Raw genomic sequence first — 14,419 nt, forward strand, 5'->3', positions numbered from 1 at the left:
GTTGCCAATGTCCAACATGGCTTTATTCTACGTATTAATTTGTAAAGTTAATTGTTACAGTGTATATTTGTATCCCCGACCTTCTGTCTCCCCCTCCCTAATTACCCTGTAGACTGTAACCCCCCCCGAGAGCAGGGTCTGCGCCCCTCTGTACCCGTCTGTCAGTGTTATATATTTGTATCCCCGACCTTCTGTCTCCTCCCCTTTACCCTGTAGACTGTAAGCCCCTGAGGGCAGGGTCCGCTCCCCTCTGTACCAGTCTGTCAGGATTGGTTTATTCACTGTAATTTATATCTGTATTTTTAATTGATATACTTATTTTAATAAAACTGTTCTAGAAGTTTGGGCTGAATGTTCATTTCTATAATGATAAAGCTCGGTGTGACATTAGTGAGCAGTCACTGCCGGTCGGGCTGCGGTCACAGTGTTGTAGGTAGTTTCCAAAACATCTGTCCTCACATGTAGACCCACAGTAAACTGATCAGATCTCGCTGACAATTTATTTTCTGTCTTTAGCAGACCCCTGATCCTCTCTCACGCCCCCCATTTATTAGGCCCCAGTCCTGTTTCACCGTGTTTCCCTCCTTTGGTGGCAACATAACTCCATGAGGCTCACACCGCCTGATTCCGGTCATATGGGGCGAAACATTTTTTTTTTTTTTTCTTTAAATTTAAAGGGACGTAAGTTGCTTTTTGCTGAGCGTCTGAAGCTGTTGCCACCGCTGTTCCGTAGGACAGGCTCTGGCAGAGGTGACACTACATATTTTACAGAGGGGTAACAATACTTCTTAGAAATTTTGAGAAGTATTTTTAGCCGCTGAGGAGAACATCATAATTTGCAGCAACTCAAAATGATAGTACATACAGTAGATGGGTATCTATAAGGCCCCTTTCAGATGTCCGTGTTTAAACAGGTGCAAGCCACACGTACCAGTATGGTTGTCCGTGTGGTATCGGTAAAAAAAAAAGTAAGATACTGAAATGAATGTTTTTTTGTTTTGTTTTTTTTTTTTGTTTTTTTTTTTTTGTTTAATGTGGAAAGCCTGAAAAATTAAAGATATAGGAAGATAAATAGAGCTTATAGAATAGTGTTCTAGAGATAGTTAGCTTGACCAGCATTTTTACACCATTTTTATTTTTTAATTTAAAAAAAAAAAGTGGGGTCCCCCCAACTTTCATATCCAGCACAGGAACAGCAGCAGCTGTAGGCTGAAATCCTCAGCTCTTTGCAGTACCTTGGCTGGTTATGAAAAATAGAGGGGATCCCACGCTTATTCTTTACATTTTTAGATTAAAAAAAATTACGTGTGGTCCCCTCTATTTTTACTAAAAAAACAGCCATGGTACAGCAGACAACTGGGGGATGATATTCTTAGGGTGGAAAGGGCCATGGTTATTTGGCCCTTTCCAGCCTAACAATAGCAGCCCACAGACGCCCGAGAAGTGGCACATCAATTAGATGCAGCAATTGTGGTGCTGGACCTGGCTTTTCCCGTTGCTTTGGTGCAATGGCAAACTGGGTAATATTTGTGGGGTTGACGCCAGCTCCAGCATACACCCCTACTACTAATCCAGTAGATGAAAGGAGAATAACAAACTTTATTTGAACAAAAAACCTTCGACTCAGACCTCATTCACCAATTTATTTGATTTTTATAAATAAAAAACAGTTCTACCGTAATCTATGGTGAGGTCCCACGACATTCCCCAAAAGCAAACCTGGAAAGACATAAAAGAGAAAATCATTCAATAAATAAAGACAAAAGACACCCTCTTTTCCAATTTATTTCTCTATCAAAGCCCTAATCCTGGTCTACCGAAAGCCAATTGGGGGCGGTCACGTCAATACTGCTGTCACACTCAATGGAGAACCGAACATTCCTCATTGGTTGTGAGAGTACTCACACACACACTGCTGTGGATGCTTCTGTTTGATGACCTTCATCTCATAAGGTGAGCTCAGGTTATTCAGGTCAGCAGTATGTGTGCGGGCGCGGCAGTGATGTCACAGGTTAATCAGAGTTCACAATGAACTCAGATGACATCCTGATGACGCCCGCGCTACTGTGGGGGTCGCGGCAGTAACGTCATGGGTTCATCGGAGTTCTCAATAAACTTTGAAGAACCCGTGAAGTCACTGTCGCTACACCCGCGGTGGCGTAGGCGTTGTCAGGATATCAGAGTTCCTTGGATACTCACCTGTCCCCAGCGATGCTGTCCCTGGCATTGATGTCTATGGTGCTGCTGCTTCCAGGTCCTCCGTTGAGTGCATATTCATTGAGTATAATGAGCGGGGATCGGAAGCAAGTGACAGCAGGGCTGGAGACAAGTAAGTATAAAAATTCATTTTATTTCAGAGACACGTGTTTTCTCTGGTTCTTGTCACACGGATTACATCAGTGTGTGACACCCGTGCTGCCTGAGAAAAAAAAACAATGTCTGCGTGCAGGGAAATGTGGGGCAACACGGTCCATGTAAAAACATGCATGTGTGAGGAATACTATAGAATAACAGGAGTACGTGTGGCATCCGTGTTAAAAATGGATGTCACACATACCTGAAACATATGGATAAAAATTCCCCGTTTTCCCAATCGGTGCGGGTTCCAGTGATCGGACACTGATCAGCAGGTGATCACCTTGCCCATGGATAGGTGATAACTTGTTTTCACTAAACAATCCCTTTAAGGCGTGTAAACAATCCCTACAATTATTTGTCCGACAGCTCTCTCTTGACTATCACATACAGGAGTGCTCGGCCAAATGTTCTTGTGTTCTCTCTCTGAGAGCTGATGTCGCCTCCTCTGGGGGTGGATTATCTTTCAAGAGATCAAAAGCATCAACAAGTGGAATTCAAACACGCCGGTTCCTTCCCTCCCTTTAAGCTGGGTTCACACTAATCGACAGCGACAACGACGTCGCTGTTACGTCACCATTTTCTGTGACGTAACAGCGACCTTGTAAGTCGCTGTTATGATCGCTGCTTAGCTGTCAAACACAGCGACGCAGCAGCGATCATAACGTCGCTGTGCTACATGTGCAGAGAGCAGGGAGCCGCGCTTAGCGCTGGCTCCTTGCTCTCCTAGGTACAGTACACATCGGGTTAATTAACCCGATGTGTGCTGCAGCTACATGTCACAGTGCAGAGAGCAGGGAGCTGCGCACACTGCTTAGCGCTGGCTCCTTGCTCTCCTTGCTACAGTATACATTGGGTTAATTACCCGATGCGTACTGCAGCCACATGTGCACAGAGCAGGAGCCGGCACTGGCAGCAAGGGCGGAGGCTGGTAACGAAGGTAAATTATCGGGTAACCAGGGAAAGGTCTTCCCTTGGTTACCCGATGTTTACGCTGGTTACAGCTTAACGCAGCTGCCAGACGCCGGCTCCTGCTCCCTGCTCGCTTCATTTCGTCGCTCTCTCGCTGTCACACACAGCGATGTGTGTGTCACAGCGGGAGAGTGACGACCAAAAAATTAAGCTGGACATTCAGCAACGACCGGCGACCTCACAGCAGGGGCCAGGTCGTTGCTGGATGTCACACACAGCGACAGCGACTGGACGTCGCTGCAACGTCACAGAAAATGGTGACGTAGCAGCGACCTCGTTGTTGTTGTCGCTGTGTGTGACACCAGCTTTACATCCATTCTTGAGGTAAGTCAGATAGCCCCCATACACATCATATTGTTGTCTGATCCGGGCAATTTTAGCCCTATGTTTATGGGAGCTTTCATGTAATCTGTATAAGGGCTTATTCAAACATCTATGAACGTCAGTACAATCTCTGAACACAATGCATGGACTGGCTGAGGCCGTCCTTATAGACAGTGCTGTGAGCTCAGAAATCATGAACCTCAGTGCAGCAACTCCGCTCTAGTCACCTCTAGTGAGATAGAATGGAGTTACTGTACAGGGGATGTTCCTTACAGACAGTGCTGGGAGATCAGAAATCATGAACCTTAGTGCAACAACTGTGATCTAGTCATCTCTGTGCTGGGCAGTGTTGTAACTAGAATTTGATGGGCCCCAATGCAAAATTAGGACCTGCCCCCCCCAACACAGATACACTGGGTACAGGATAATGACACCGACACTCGGGGCATGGGATAATGACGCTGACACTCAGGGTGCGGGATAATGAAGTTAACACTTGGCTCTTTCCCTCAGCACTCAGGTTTCCCATGATCTGAAATCCCTCTTTCTATCATCATCCAGCTTTCCTATGTTCTGATATCCATCTTGTCCTCAGCACCCAGCTTCCCTAGGCTCTGCTATACATCTTTCCCTCAGCACCCAGCTTTCCCATATCATAGCATCGTAAAGCTGGGTGCTGCGGGTAAGAGCCTCTTTCCATCAGCACAAAACGTTCCCATCCCAAGCTTATGTCTTTGTCCCCCCTCGTATATATAGTTCTCCAAATACTATAATGGCCCCCACATAGCGTTCCATATAGCATATTGGGTCCCACGTAACCCTTCATTTTACTAGAATGCGCCCCATAGTCCTCCTTGTATTATAATGCATTTCCCATAGTCCTCTATGTATAAGGTAACTCTTATAGCCCTCCAATTATTATACTACAACTCCCATAGTCCTCCATGTATTATAATTCACTCCATAGTCCTCCATATATTATACTGCACCCCATAGTCCTCCATATATTATAATGCACCCCCATAGTCCTCCATGTTTTATAATGCACCCCCATAGTCCATGGATAAGGTAGCCCTCACAGGCCTTCATATATTATAATGCAGCCCCCATAGTCATGCATGTATTATAATGCACCCCACAGTTCACCATGTATTATAATGCAGACCTCATAGGCCTCCATGTATAATAATGCAGCCCCCATAATCCTCCATATATTATAATAGTAGCTGTCATATACCGTCCCCCAGGCCCACCCACCCAGTTCCTTGACCACTTTTCAGCCTGGCTGCCGCACTTCATGTCCTCAGAATTACCAACCCTCATCCGAGGAGACTTTAACATACCCATGATCAGCCCCTCCTCCCCATCTGCATCCCAGCTTCTATCTCTCACCACCTCCCTTGGCCTCTCACAGCTCTCATCTTCTGAGACACATGAAGATGGTAACACTCTTGACCTGGTCTTTATCCGCCTCTGCTCAATCTCTGACTTTGACAACTCACCTCTTCCCCTCTCTGACCACAACATCCTCTCCTTCAAGCTCACAAACCCTCGTCCACCCCAGTACACTCCCACCTATCACACATTCAGAAACCTACAGGCCATTGACTTTCAGACCCTTACAGACTCTTTACACTCATCACTGTCCCCTATCTCCTCACTTTCCTGTCCTGATCTGGCTGTAAACCATTACAATGACACACTCAGAAATACCCTAGACCAAGTAGCACCCCTCACCCTCAGAACCTCCAAACACAGAGTAAAACAGCCTTGGCTCACTTCCCAAACTCGATTTCTCCAGTGATGCTCTAGGAATGCCAAACGCATATGGAGGAAAACCCGCACACCAGAAAACGTCATCCACTACAAGTTCATCTTAAGGACCTACAACTCTTCACCTCGCCAAACAGACCTACCTCACCACCCTTATTTCCTCACTATCCAACAATCCAAAAAAGCTCTTTGACACCTTTCACTCCCTCCTCAGTCCCAAAGTACATACCCCCATCACAGACCTTCATGCTGATGACCTGGCCTCATATTTCACAGATAAAATAGAAAACATCCGCCAGGAGATCAGCTCCCAGCTACCAAGCGTTGTGAATCCCATCCCTCCATATATCCCATCAAGCTCACTTTCCACATTTGACCCAGTCACAGAGGAGGAAGTCTCCAGGCTCCTCTCTTCTTCTCATCCTACCACTTGCCCTACTGATCCCTTTCCCTCACACCTACTCTGGTTGTCACCACTCACCTAACTAAAATCTTCAATCTCTCTCTCTCTTCGGGTATCTTCCCCTCCTCCCTCAAACACTCTATTATTACTCCATTATTAAAAAAACCCTTCCCTTGATCCGTCCTGCACAAGCAACTACAGACCAGTCTCCAATCTCCCCTTCATCTTCAAACTCTTGGAGCGCCTGGTCTACTCTCGCCTCACCCGCTACCTGTCCTCTCACTCTCCTCTAGATCCTTTACAGTCTGGCTTCCGCCCTTTACACTCAACAGAAACTGCCCTTGTCAAAGTGACCAATGACCTATTGACTGCAAAACATAATGGTGACCACTCTCTGCTTATCCTTCTTGACCTCTCTGCCGCCTTCGACACTGTTGACCACCATCTCCTTCTCTCTATGCTCCATTCTATCGGCCTAAAGGACACTGTGCTCTCGTGGTTCTCTAACTATCTTTCTCGCCGTTCATTCAATGTATCATTTGCTGGCTCCACATCTTCTCCTCTTCCTCTCACTGTTGGGGTCCCTCAAGGTTCAGTCCTCGGCCCTCTTCTTTTCTCCCTCTACACTGCCCCAATTGGAATGACCATTAGCAGATTTGGTTTTCAGTACCATCTTTATGCTGATGACACACAGCTATACACCTCATCCCCTGAGCTCACCCCCGCTGTACTACAGAACAGAAGTGACTGCCTGACTGCAGTTTGCAATGTCATGTCTGCTCTCTATCTCAAACTTAACCTTTCCAAAACTGCCCGCTCCTGCCGCTTGCACCTCAAGAACATCTCTAGAATCCGCCCCTTTCTCACAATGGAAATGACAAAAACACTCACCGTGGCCCTGATCCACTCTCGCCTTGACTACTGTAACTCTCTATTAATTGGTCTCCCCCTAACTAGACTCTCTCCTCTACAGTCCATCCTTAATGCAGCAGCTAGGGTCATCTATCTGGCTAATCGCTACTCGGATGCCTCTGCTCTGTGCCAGTCATTGCACTGGCTGCCCATATATCACAGGATCCAATTCAAACTGCTTGTTCTCACCCACAAAGCTCTCCACAGTACAGCACCCCCTACATCTCCACCCTCCTCTCTGTCTATCACCACAAAGCTCTCCACAGTGCGGCACCCCCCTACATCTCCACCCTCCTCTCTGTCTGTCTCTGTCTCACCCCACCCGGTCTCTACGCTCTGAAAACGACTTTCGACTAACATCAACACTAATCCGAACCTCCCACTCCCGGATCCAAGACTTCTTCCGAGCTGCACCAATCCTCTGGAACGCTCTACTGTTAGGGCCAGGTGGACGGGCAGACCCAGGAGGCGGATCCACTGGGCCGAACTCCTTGATGAAGGCAAGGGGTCCGGTAGCCGGAGCACTACGGGTAGCAGGACAGTCCGTATACAAGAGTAGAATGGAGAAGTCCCTGGGACCACGGAGTCACTGATGGTAGTCCGGGTGACGGAGCTCAGGTTCGGAGGCCGAGATGTTGTCAGGCGGAGTCCGGAACCGATGGAGCGAGAGGACGGGTCACCTCAGGGATCAGAGATGGTACGGACTGACAGGATGGCAGATAGTCAGCGTTCTGGGTTCGGGAATCGGCAGGACCGGATGGCGAGGCAGGAGCGGCTCTAGAAGAGAGATAGGTAAGTATGGCACAGAGACACAAGGAGACCTGACTCCTAGCTTGGGAAACACGAAGAACAGGCCCCGCCCACTTGGACACTAAACCCCTTTATACCCTGTACCTGTGTGCTCAATTTCCTGTCAGTGGACGCTGGCCCTTTAAGAAAGGGTCAATGACCGCGCGCGCGCCCTAATGCGCATGCGCGAGGCCCGGGTGCCAGAAGCCAGAGCAGGGAGCGGTGAGCAGGAAGCAGGAGAGCCGGGCTGGGGCTGAGCAGCCGACGGGCGCCGGGAGCGGGGACCGGACCGCCTGGAGACCGCAGGCAATGGAGGCTGGGGACCGGGGAGAGAAGCAGGGAAGCCGGGGAGCGTGGCAGGTGAGCCGGGGAGCAGAGCAGGGGAGCCGGAGAGCGTGACATCTACCCCAAGAAGTTATAATGAATCATAACTTACTCTGCTTCAGACGCTCCCTAAAAACGCATCTTTTTAGGGCGGCCTACCACACTCCCTAATCTAATCCAATTCACACAGTGCCTCTACAACTTCTCACAACATAACCTCACGTCAAACTCCATGCCACCCAAATGCATCTCAAGATTCAGGCCCACTGGTCCAGGAAGCCATTATCTATCCCCCATTTCCTTGAAATTGCTGGATTGTCATTGTAAATAAGCACTTGTACCTTGCCCCCCCCACCCCACCCATATCTCATTGTAGATTGTAAGCTCTCACGAGCAGGGTTGTCTTTTTTTTCCCCTCTAAATATTGCATTTTCTATTACTGTTATTACTGTTACTTTTTTGTATATGATCCTCCTGAATTGTAAAGCGCTGCGGAATATGTTGGCGCTATAGAAATAAAGATTATTATTATTATTATTAATATTATTAATACAGCTCACATAGTACTCCATGTATTACTGTATAATGCACTCCCCATAGTCATTCATGTATTATAATGCAGCCCTCAAAGTCCTCTGTATATTATACTGAACCCCATTGTCCTACATATACTGCACCCCATAGCCATCTATGTAAAATTCACCCCATAGTACTCCATATATTATACTGCACCACATAGTTCTCCATGTATTATACTGCACCCCATAGTACTACATACAGTTAGGTCCAGAAATCTTTGGCCAGTGACACAATTTTGGCGAGTTGGGCTCTGCATGCCACCACATTGGATTTGAAATGAAACCTCTACAACAGAATTCAAGTGCAGATTGTAACGTTTAATTTGAAGGTTTGAACAAAAATATCTGATAGAAATTGTAGGAATTGTACACATTTCTTTACAAACACTCCACATTTTAGGAGGTCAAAAGTAATTGGACAAATAAACCAAACCCAAACAAAATATTTTTAATTTCAATATTTTGTTGCCAATCCTTTGGAGGCAATCACTGCCTTAAGTCTGGAACCCAAGGACATCACCAAACGCTGGGTTTCCTCCTTCTTAATGCTTTGCCAGGCCTTTACAGCCGCAGCCTTCAGGTCTTGCTTGTTTGTGGGTCTTTCCGTCTTAAGTCTGGATTTGAGCAAGTGAAATGCATGCTCAATTGGGTTAAGATCTGGTGATTGACTTGGCCATTGCAGAATGTTCCACTTTTTTGCACTCATGAACTCCTGGGTAGCTTTGGCTGCATGTTTGGGGTCATTGTCCATCTGTACTATGAAGCGCCGTCCGATCAACTTTGCGGCATTTGGCTGAATCTGGGCTGAAAGTATATCCTGGTACACTTCAGAATTCATCCGGCTACTCTTGTCTGCTGTTATGTCATCAATAAACACAAGTGACCACGTGATCACGTTGCCTCCACCATGTTTTACAGAGGATGTGGTGTGCCTTGGATCATGTGCCGTTCCCTTTCTTCTCCAAACTTTTTTCTTCCCATCATTCTGGTACAGGTTGATCTTTGTCTCATCTGTCCATAGAATACTTTTCCAGAACTGAGCTGGCTTCATGAGGTGTTTTTCAGCAAATTTAACTCTGGCCTGTCTATTTTTGGAATTGATGAATGGTTTCCATCTAGATGTGAACCCTTTGTATTTACTTTCATGGAGTCTTCTCTTTACTGTTGACTTAGAGACAGATACACCTACTTCACTGAGAGTGTTCTGGACTTCAGTTGATGTTGTGAACGGGTTCTTTTTTACCAAAGAAAGTATGCGGCGATCATCCACCACTGTTGTCATCCGTGGACGCCCAGGCCTTTTTGAGTTCCCAAGCTTACCAGTCAATTCCTTTTTTCTCAGAATGTACCCGACTGTTGATTTTGCTACTCCAAGCATGTCTGCTATCTCTCTGATGGATTTTTTCTTTTTTTTTCAGCCTCAGGATGTTCTGCTTCACCTCAATTGAGAGTTCCTTAGACCGCATGTTGTCTGGTCACAGCAACAGCTTCCAAATGCAAAACCACACACCTGTAATCAACCCCAGACCTTTTAACTACTTCATTGATTACAGGTTAACGAGGGAGACGCCTCCAGAGTTAATTGCAGCCCTTAGAGTCCCTTGTCCAATTACTTTTGGTCCCTTGAAAAAGAGGAGGCTTATGCATTACAGAGCTATGATTCCTAAACCCTTTCTCCGATTTGGATATGAAAACTCTCATATTGCAGCTGGGAGTGTGCACTTTCAGCCCATATTATATATATAATTGTATTTCTGAACATGTTTTTGTAAACAGCTAAAATAACAAAACTTGTGTCACTGTCCAAATATTTCTGGACCTAACTGTATATTATACTGCACCCCACAGTCCTGCGTATATTATACTGCACCCCATAGTTTTCCATATATTATAATGCACCCCCATAGTCCTATATGTATTATAATGCAGTCACCATAGTCCTTCATACACTGTGTGCAGAATTATTAGGCAAGTTGTATTTCAGAGGATTTTTTTCTATTATTGATCAACAACTATGTTCTCAATCACCCAAAAGACTCATAAATATCAAAGCTTAATATTTTTGGCAGTTGGAGTGGGGTTTTTTAGATTTGGCTATCTTAGGCTAGATTTGGCTATCTTAGGTCCACGCAGCGGAAAATGCACGGATTTTGCCGCGGATTTCTCGCAGAAAAGCCGCGGATTTCACGAAAATCTGCAGCACCGGCACTTCCCAGCCATTTCTATGGCATTTTGGAAATGCTGTGTCCATGCTGTGGATTTTTCCGCAGCGGATTTCGTGCGGATTTTGGTCCGGAAAAATCTGCAACATGTCAATTATTGTTGCGGATTTTCATCCGGATTTTGGCTTTAAAATTGGGAAAAAAAAATCCGCATCAAATCCGCGGCAATTACGCGGTAAATCCACGGCAAATCCGCACCTTTGAAAAGGTGCGGATTTTGCGGGAAAGCTGCGGATTTTGATGCAGAAAAATCCGCAGCTACATTCTCTCGTGGACACATAGCCTTAGGAGGATATCTGTCTGTGCGGGTAACTATTACTGTGCAGAATTATTAGGCAACTTAATAAAAACCAAATCTATTCCCATCTCACTTGTTTATTTTCACCAGTTAAACCAATATAACTGCACAAAATTTAGAAATAAACATTTCTGACATGCAAAAAAAACCACAAAAAATTAGTGACCAATATAGCCCCCTTTCTTTATGATGACACTTAACAGCCGACTATCCATAGATTCTGTCATTGCTTGATCTGTTTACACTCAGCATTGCGTGCAGCAGCCGCCACAGCCTCCAGACACCACAGCCTCCAGACACCACAGCCTCCAGTCACCACAGCCTCCAGCCACCACAGCCTCCAGACACTGCTCCCAGAGGTGGACTGTTTTCTTTCCCTGTAGATCTCACATTTTATGAGGGACCACAGATTCTCTATGGGGTTCAGATCAGGTGAACAAGGGGGCCATGTCATTATTTTTTCATCTTTTAGACCTTTACTGGCCAGCCACGCTGTGGAGTAGTTGGATGCATGTGATGGAGCATTGTCCTGCATGAAAATCATGTTTTTCTTGAACGATACTGATTTCTTCCTGTACCACTGCTTGAAGAAGTTGTCTTCCAGAAACTGGCAGTAGGTCTGGGAGTTGAGCTTCACTCCATTCTCAACCCGAAAAGGTCACACAAGTTGATCTTTGATGATCCCAGCCCATACCAGTACCCACCTCCACCTTGCTGGTGTCTGAGTCGGAGCGGAGCTCTCTGCCCTTTACTGATCCAGCCTCTGGCCCATCCATCTGCCCATCAAGAGTCACTCTCATTTCATCAGTCCATAAAACCTTTGAAAAATCAGTCTTAAGATATTTCTTGGCCCAGCCTTGACGTTTTATCTTATGTTTCTTGGTCAGAGGTGGTGGTTTATCAGCCTTCCTTACCTTGGCCATGTCCCTGAGTATGGCACACCTTGTGCTTTTTGATACTCCAGTAACGTTGCAGCTGTGAAATATGGCCAAACTGGTGGCAAATGGCATCTTGATTTTCCTCAATTCATGGGCAGTTATTTTGTGCCTTTTTGTTCCGGAACGCTTCTTGCGACCCTGTTGGCTATTTGACATGAAACGCTTGATTGTTAGGTGATCACGCTTCAAAGGTTTGGCAATTTCAAGACTGCTGCATCCCTCTGCAAGACATCTCACAATTTTAGACTTTTCAGAGCCCGTCAAATCTCTCTTCTGACCCATTTTGTCAAAGGAAAGGAAGTTGCCTAATAATTAAGCACACCTTATATAGGGTGTTGATGTCATTACACCGCACCCCTCCTCATTACAGAGATGCACATCACCTGATTTACTTAATTGGCAGTTGGCTTTCACTATACAGCTTGGAGTAGGACAACATGTAGAAAAAGTATCATGTGATCAAAATACTAATTTGCCTAATAATTCTGCACACAGTGTATTGTATTATTCACCCCATAGTCCTTAATGTATTCTAATGCAGCCCTATTGTCCATGTATAAGGTAACGCCATTAGTCCTCATATAATGCAGCCCCCATAATCCTATATGTATTATAACGCATCCCCATAGTCCTTCATATTGTATTATGCAGCCCTATAATCCTCCATATACAGTGCCTACAAGTAGTATTCAACCCCCTGCAGATTTAGCAGGTTTACACATTCGGAATTAACTTGGCATTGTGACATTTGGACTGTAGATCAGCCTGGAAGTGTGAAATGCAGCAAAAAAGAATGTTATTTCTTTTTTTATTTTTTTTTTAAATTGTGAAAAGTTTATTCAGAGGGTCATTTATTATTCAACCCCTCAAACCACCAGAACTGTTTGGTTCCCCTAAAGTATTAAGAAGTATTTCAGGCACAAAGAACAATGAGCTTCACATGTTTGGATTAATTATCTCTTTTTCCAGCCTTTTCTGACTAATTAAGACCCTCCCCAAACTTGTGAACAGCACTCATACATAGTCAACATGGGAAAGACAAAGGAGCATTCCAAGGCCATCAGAGACAAGATCATGGAGGGTCACAGGGCTGGCAAGGGGTACTAAACCCTTTCCAAGGAGTTGGGCCTACCTGTCTCCACTGTTGGGAGCATCATCCGGAAGTGGAAGGCTTATGGAACTACTGTTAGCCTTCCACGGCCTGGACAGCCTTTGAAAGTTTCCACCCGTGCCGAGGCCAGGCTTGTCCGAAGAGTCAAGGCTAACCCAAGGACAACAAGGAAGGAGCTCCGGGAAGATCTCATGGCAGTGGGGACATTGGTTTCAGTCAATACCATAAGTAACGTACTCCACCGCAATGGTCTCCATTCCAGACGAGCCCGTAAGGTACCTTTACTTTCAAAGCGTCATGTCAAGGCTCGTCTACAGTTTGCTCATGATCACTTGGAGGACTCTGAGACAGACTGGTTCAAGGTTCTCTGGTCTGATGAGACCAAGATCGAGATCTTTGGTGCCAACCACATACGTGACGTTTGGAGACTGGATGGCACTGCATACGACCCCAAGAATACCATCCCTACAGTCAAGCATGGTGATGGCAGCATCATGCTGTGGGGCTGTTTCTCAGCCAAGGGGCCTGGCCATCTGGTCCGCATCCATGGGAAGATGGATAGCACGGCCTACCTGGAGATTTTGGCCAAGAACCTCCGCTCCTCCATCAAGGATCTTAAGATGGGTCGTCATTTCATCTTCCAACAAGACAACGACCCAAAGCTCACAGCCATGAAAACCAAGGCCTGGTTCAAGAGGGAAAAATCAAGGTGTTGCAGTGGCCTAGTCAGTCTCCTGACCTTAACCCAATTGAAAACTTGTGGAAGGAGCTCAAGATTAAAGTCCACATGAGACACCCAAAGAACCTAGATAACTTGGAGAAGATCTGCATGGAGGAGTGGGCCAAGATAACTCCAGAGACCTGTGCTGGCCTGATCAGGTCTTATAAAAGACGATTATTAGCTGTAATTGCAAACAAGGGTTATTCCACAAAATATTAAACCTAGGGGTTGAATAATAATTGACCCACACTTTTATGTTGAAAATTTATTAAAATTTAACTGAGCAACATAACTTGTTGGTTTGTAGGATTTATGCATCTGTTAATAAATCCTGCTCTTGTTTGAGGTTTGCAGGCTCTAACTTATTTGCATCTTATCAAACCTGCTAAATCTGCAGGGGGTTGAATACTACTTGTAGGCACTGTATAATGCACCCCTAAAGTCCATGTATAAGGTAACCCAATTAGTCCTCCATATAATGCAACCCCCTAAGTCCTATATGTATTAAAATGCACCCCATAGTTCTTCATATTGGATTATGCAGCTCCATAGTCCTCCATGTATAATGCACCCCTATATTCCATGTAAAAGGGATCCTTCATATAGTATTATGCACCCCTTATATTCCTGCATATAGTATTATGCACCCCTTATATTCCTCCATATAGTATTATGCTCCCCTTATATTCCTTCATATAG

At 45.6% G+C, this 14,419-nt stretch overlaps 1 long non-coding RNA gene across 1 annotated transcript in view; it reads left to right on the forward strand.

The window, feature by feature from the left end:
* Nucleotides 1-340, forward strand: part of LOC142303660 (uncharacterized) — a 14,089-nt gene extending 13,749 nt beyond the window's left edge. Inside the window, exon 2 of the long non-coding RNA XR_012753046.1 lies at nucleotides 1-340. This exon is cut by the window's left edge and continues 201 nt beyond it. This is a non-coding gene — a long non-coding RNA (uncharacterized LOC142303660).
* The last annotated feature ends 14,079 nt before the right edge of the window (nucleotides 341-14,419 follow it).

The sequence above is a fragment of the Anomaloglossus baeobatrachus genome, chromosome 4 (assembly GCF_048569485.1).
Source record: "Anomaloglossus baeobatrachus isolate aAnoBae1 chromosome 4, aAnoBae1.hap1, whole genome shotgun sequence".
NCBI classification, from domain to species: domain Eukaryota; kingdom Metazoa; phylum Chordata; class Amphibia; order Anura; family Aromobatidae; genus Anomaloglossus; species Anomaloglossus baeobatrachus.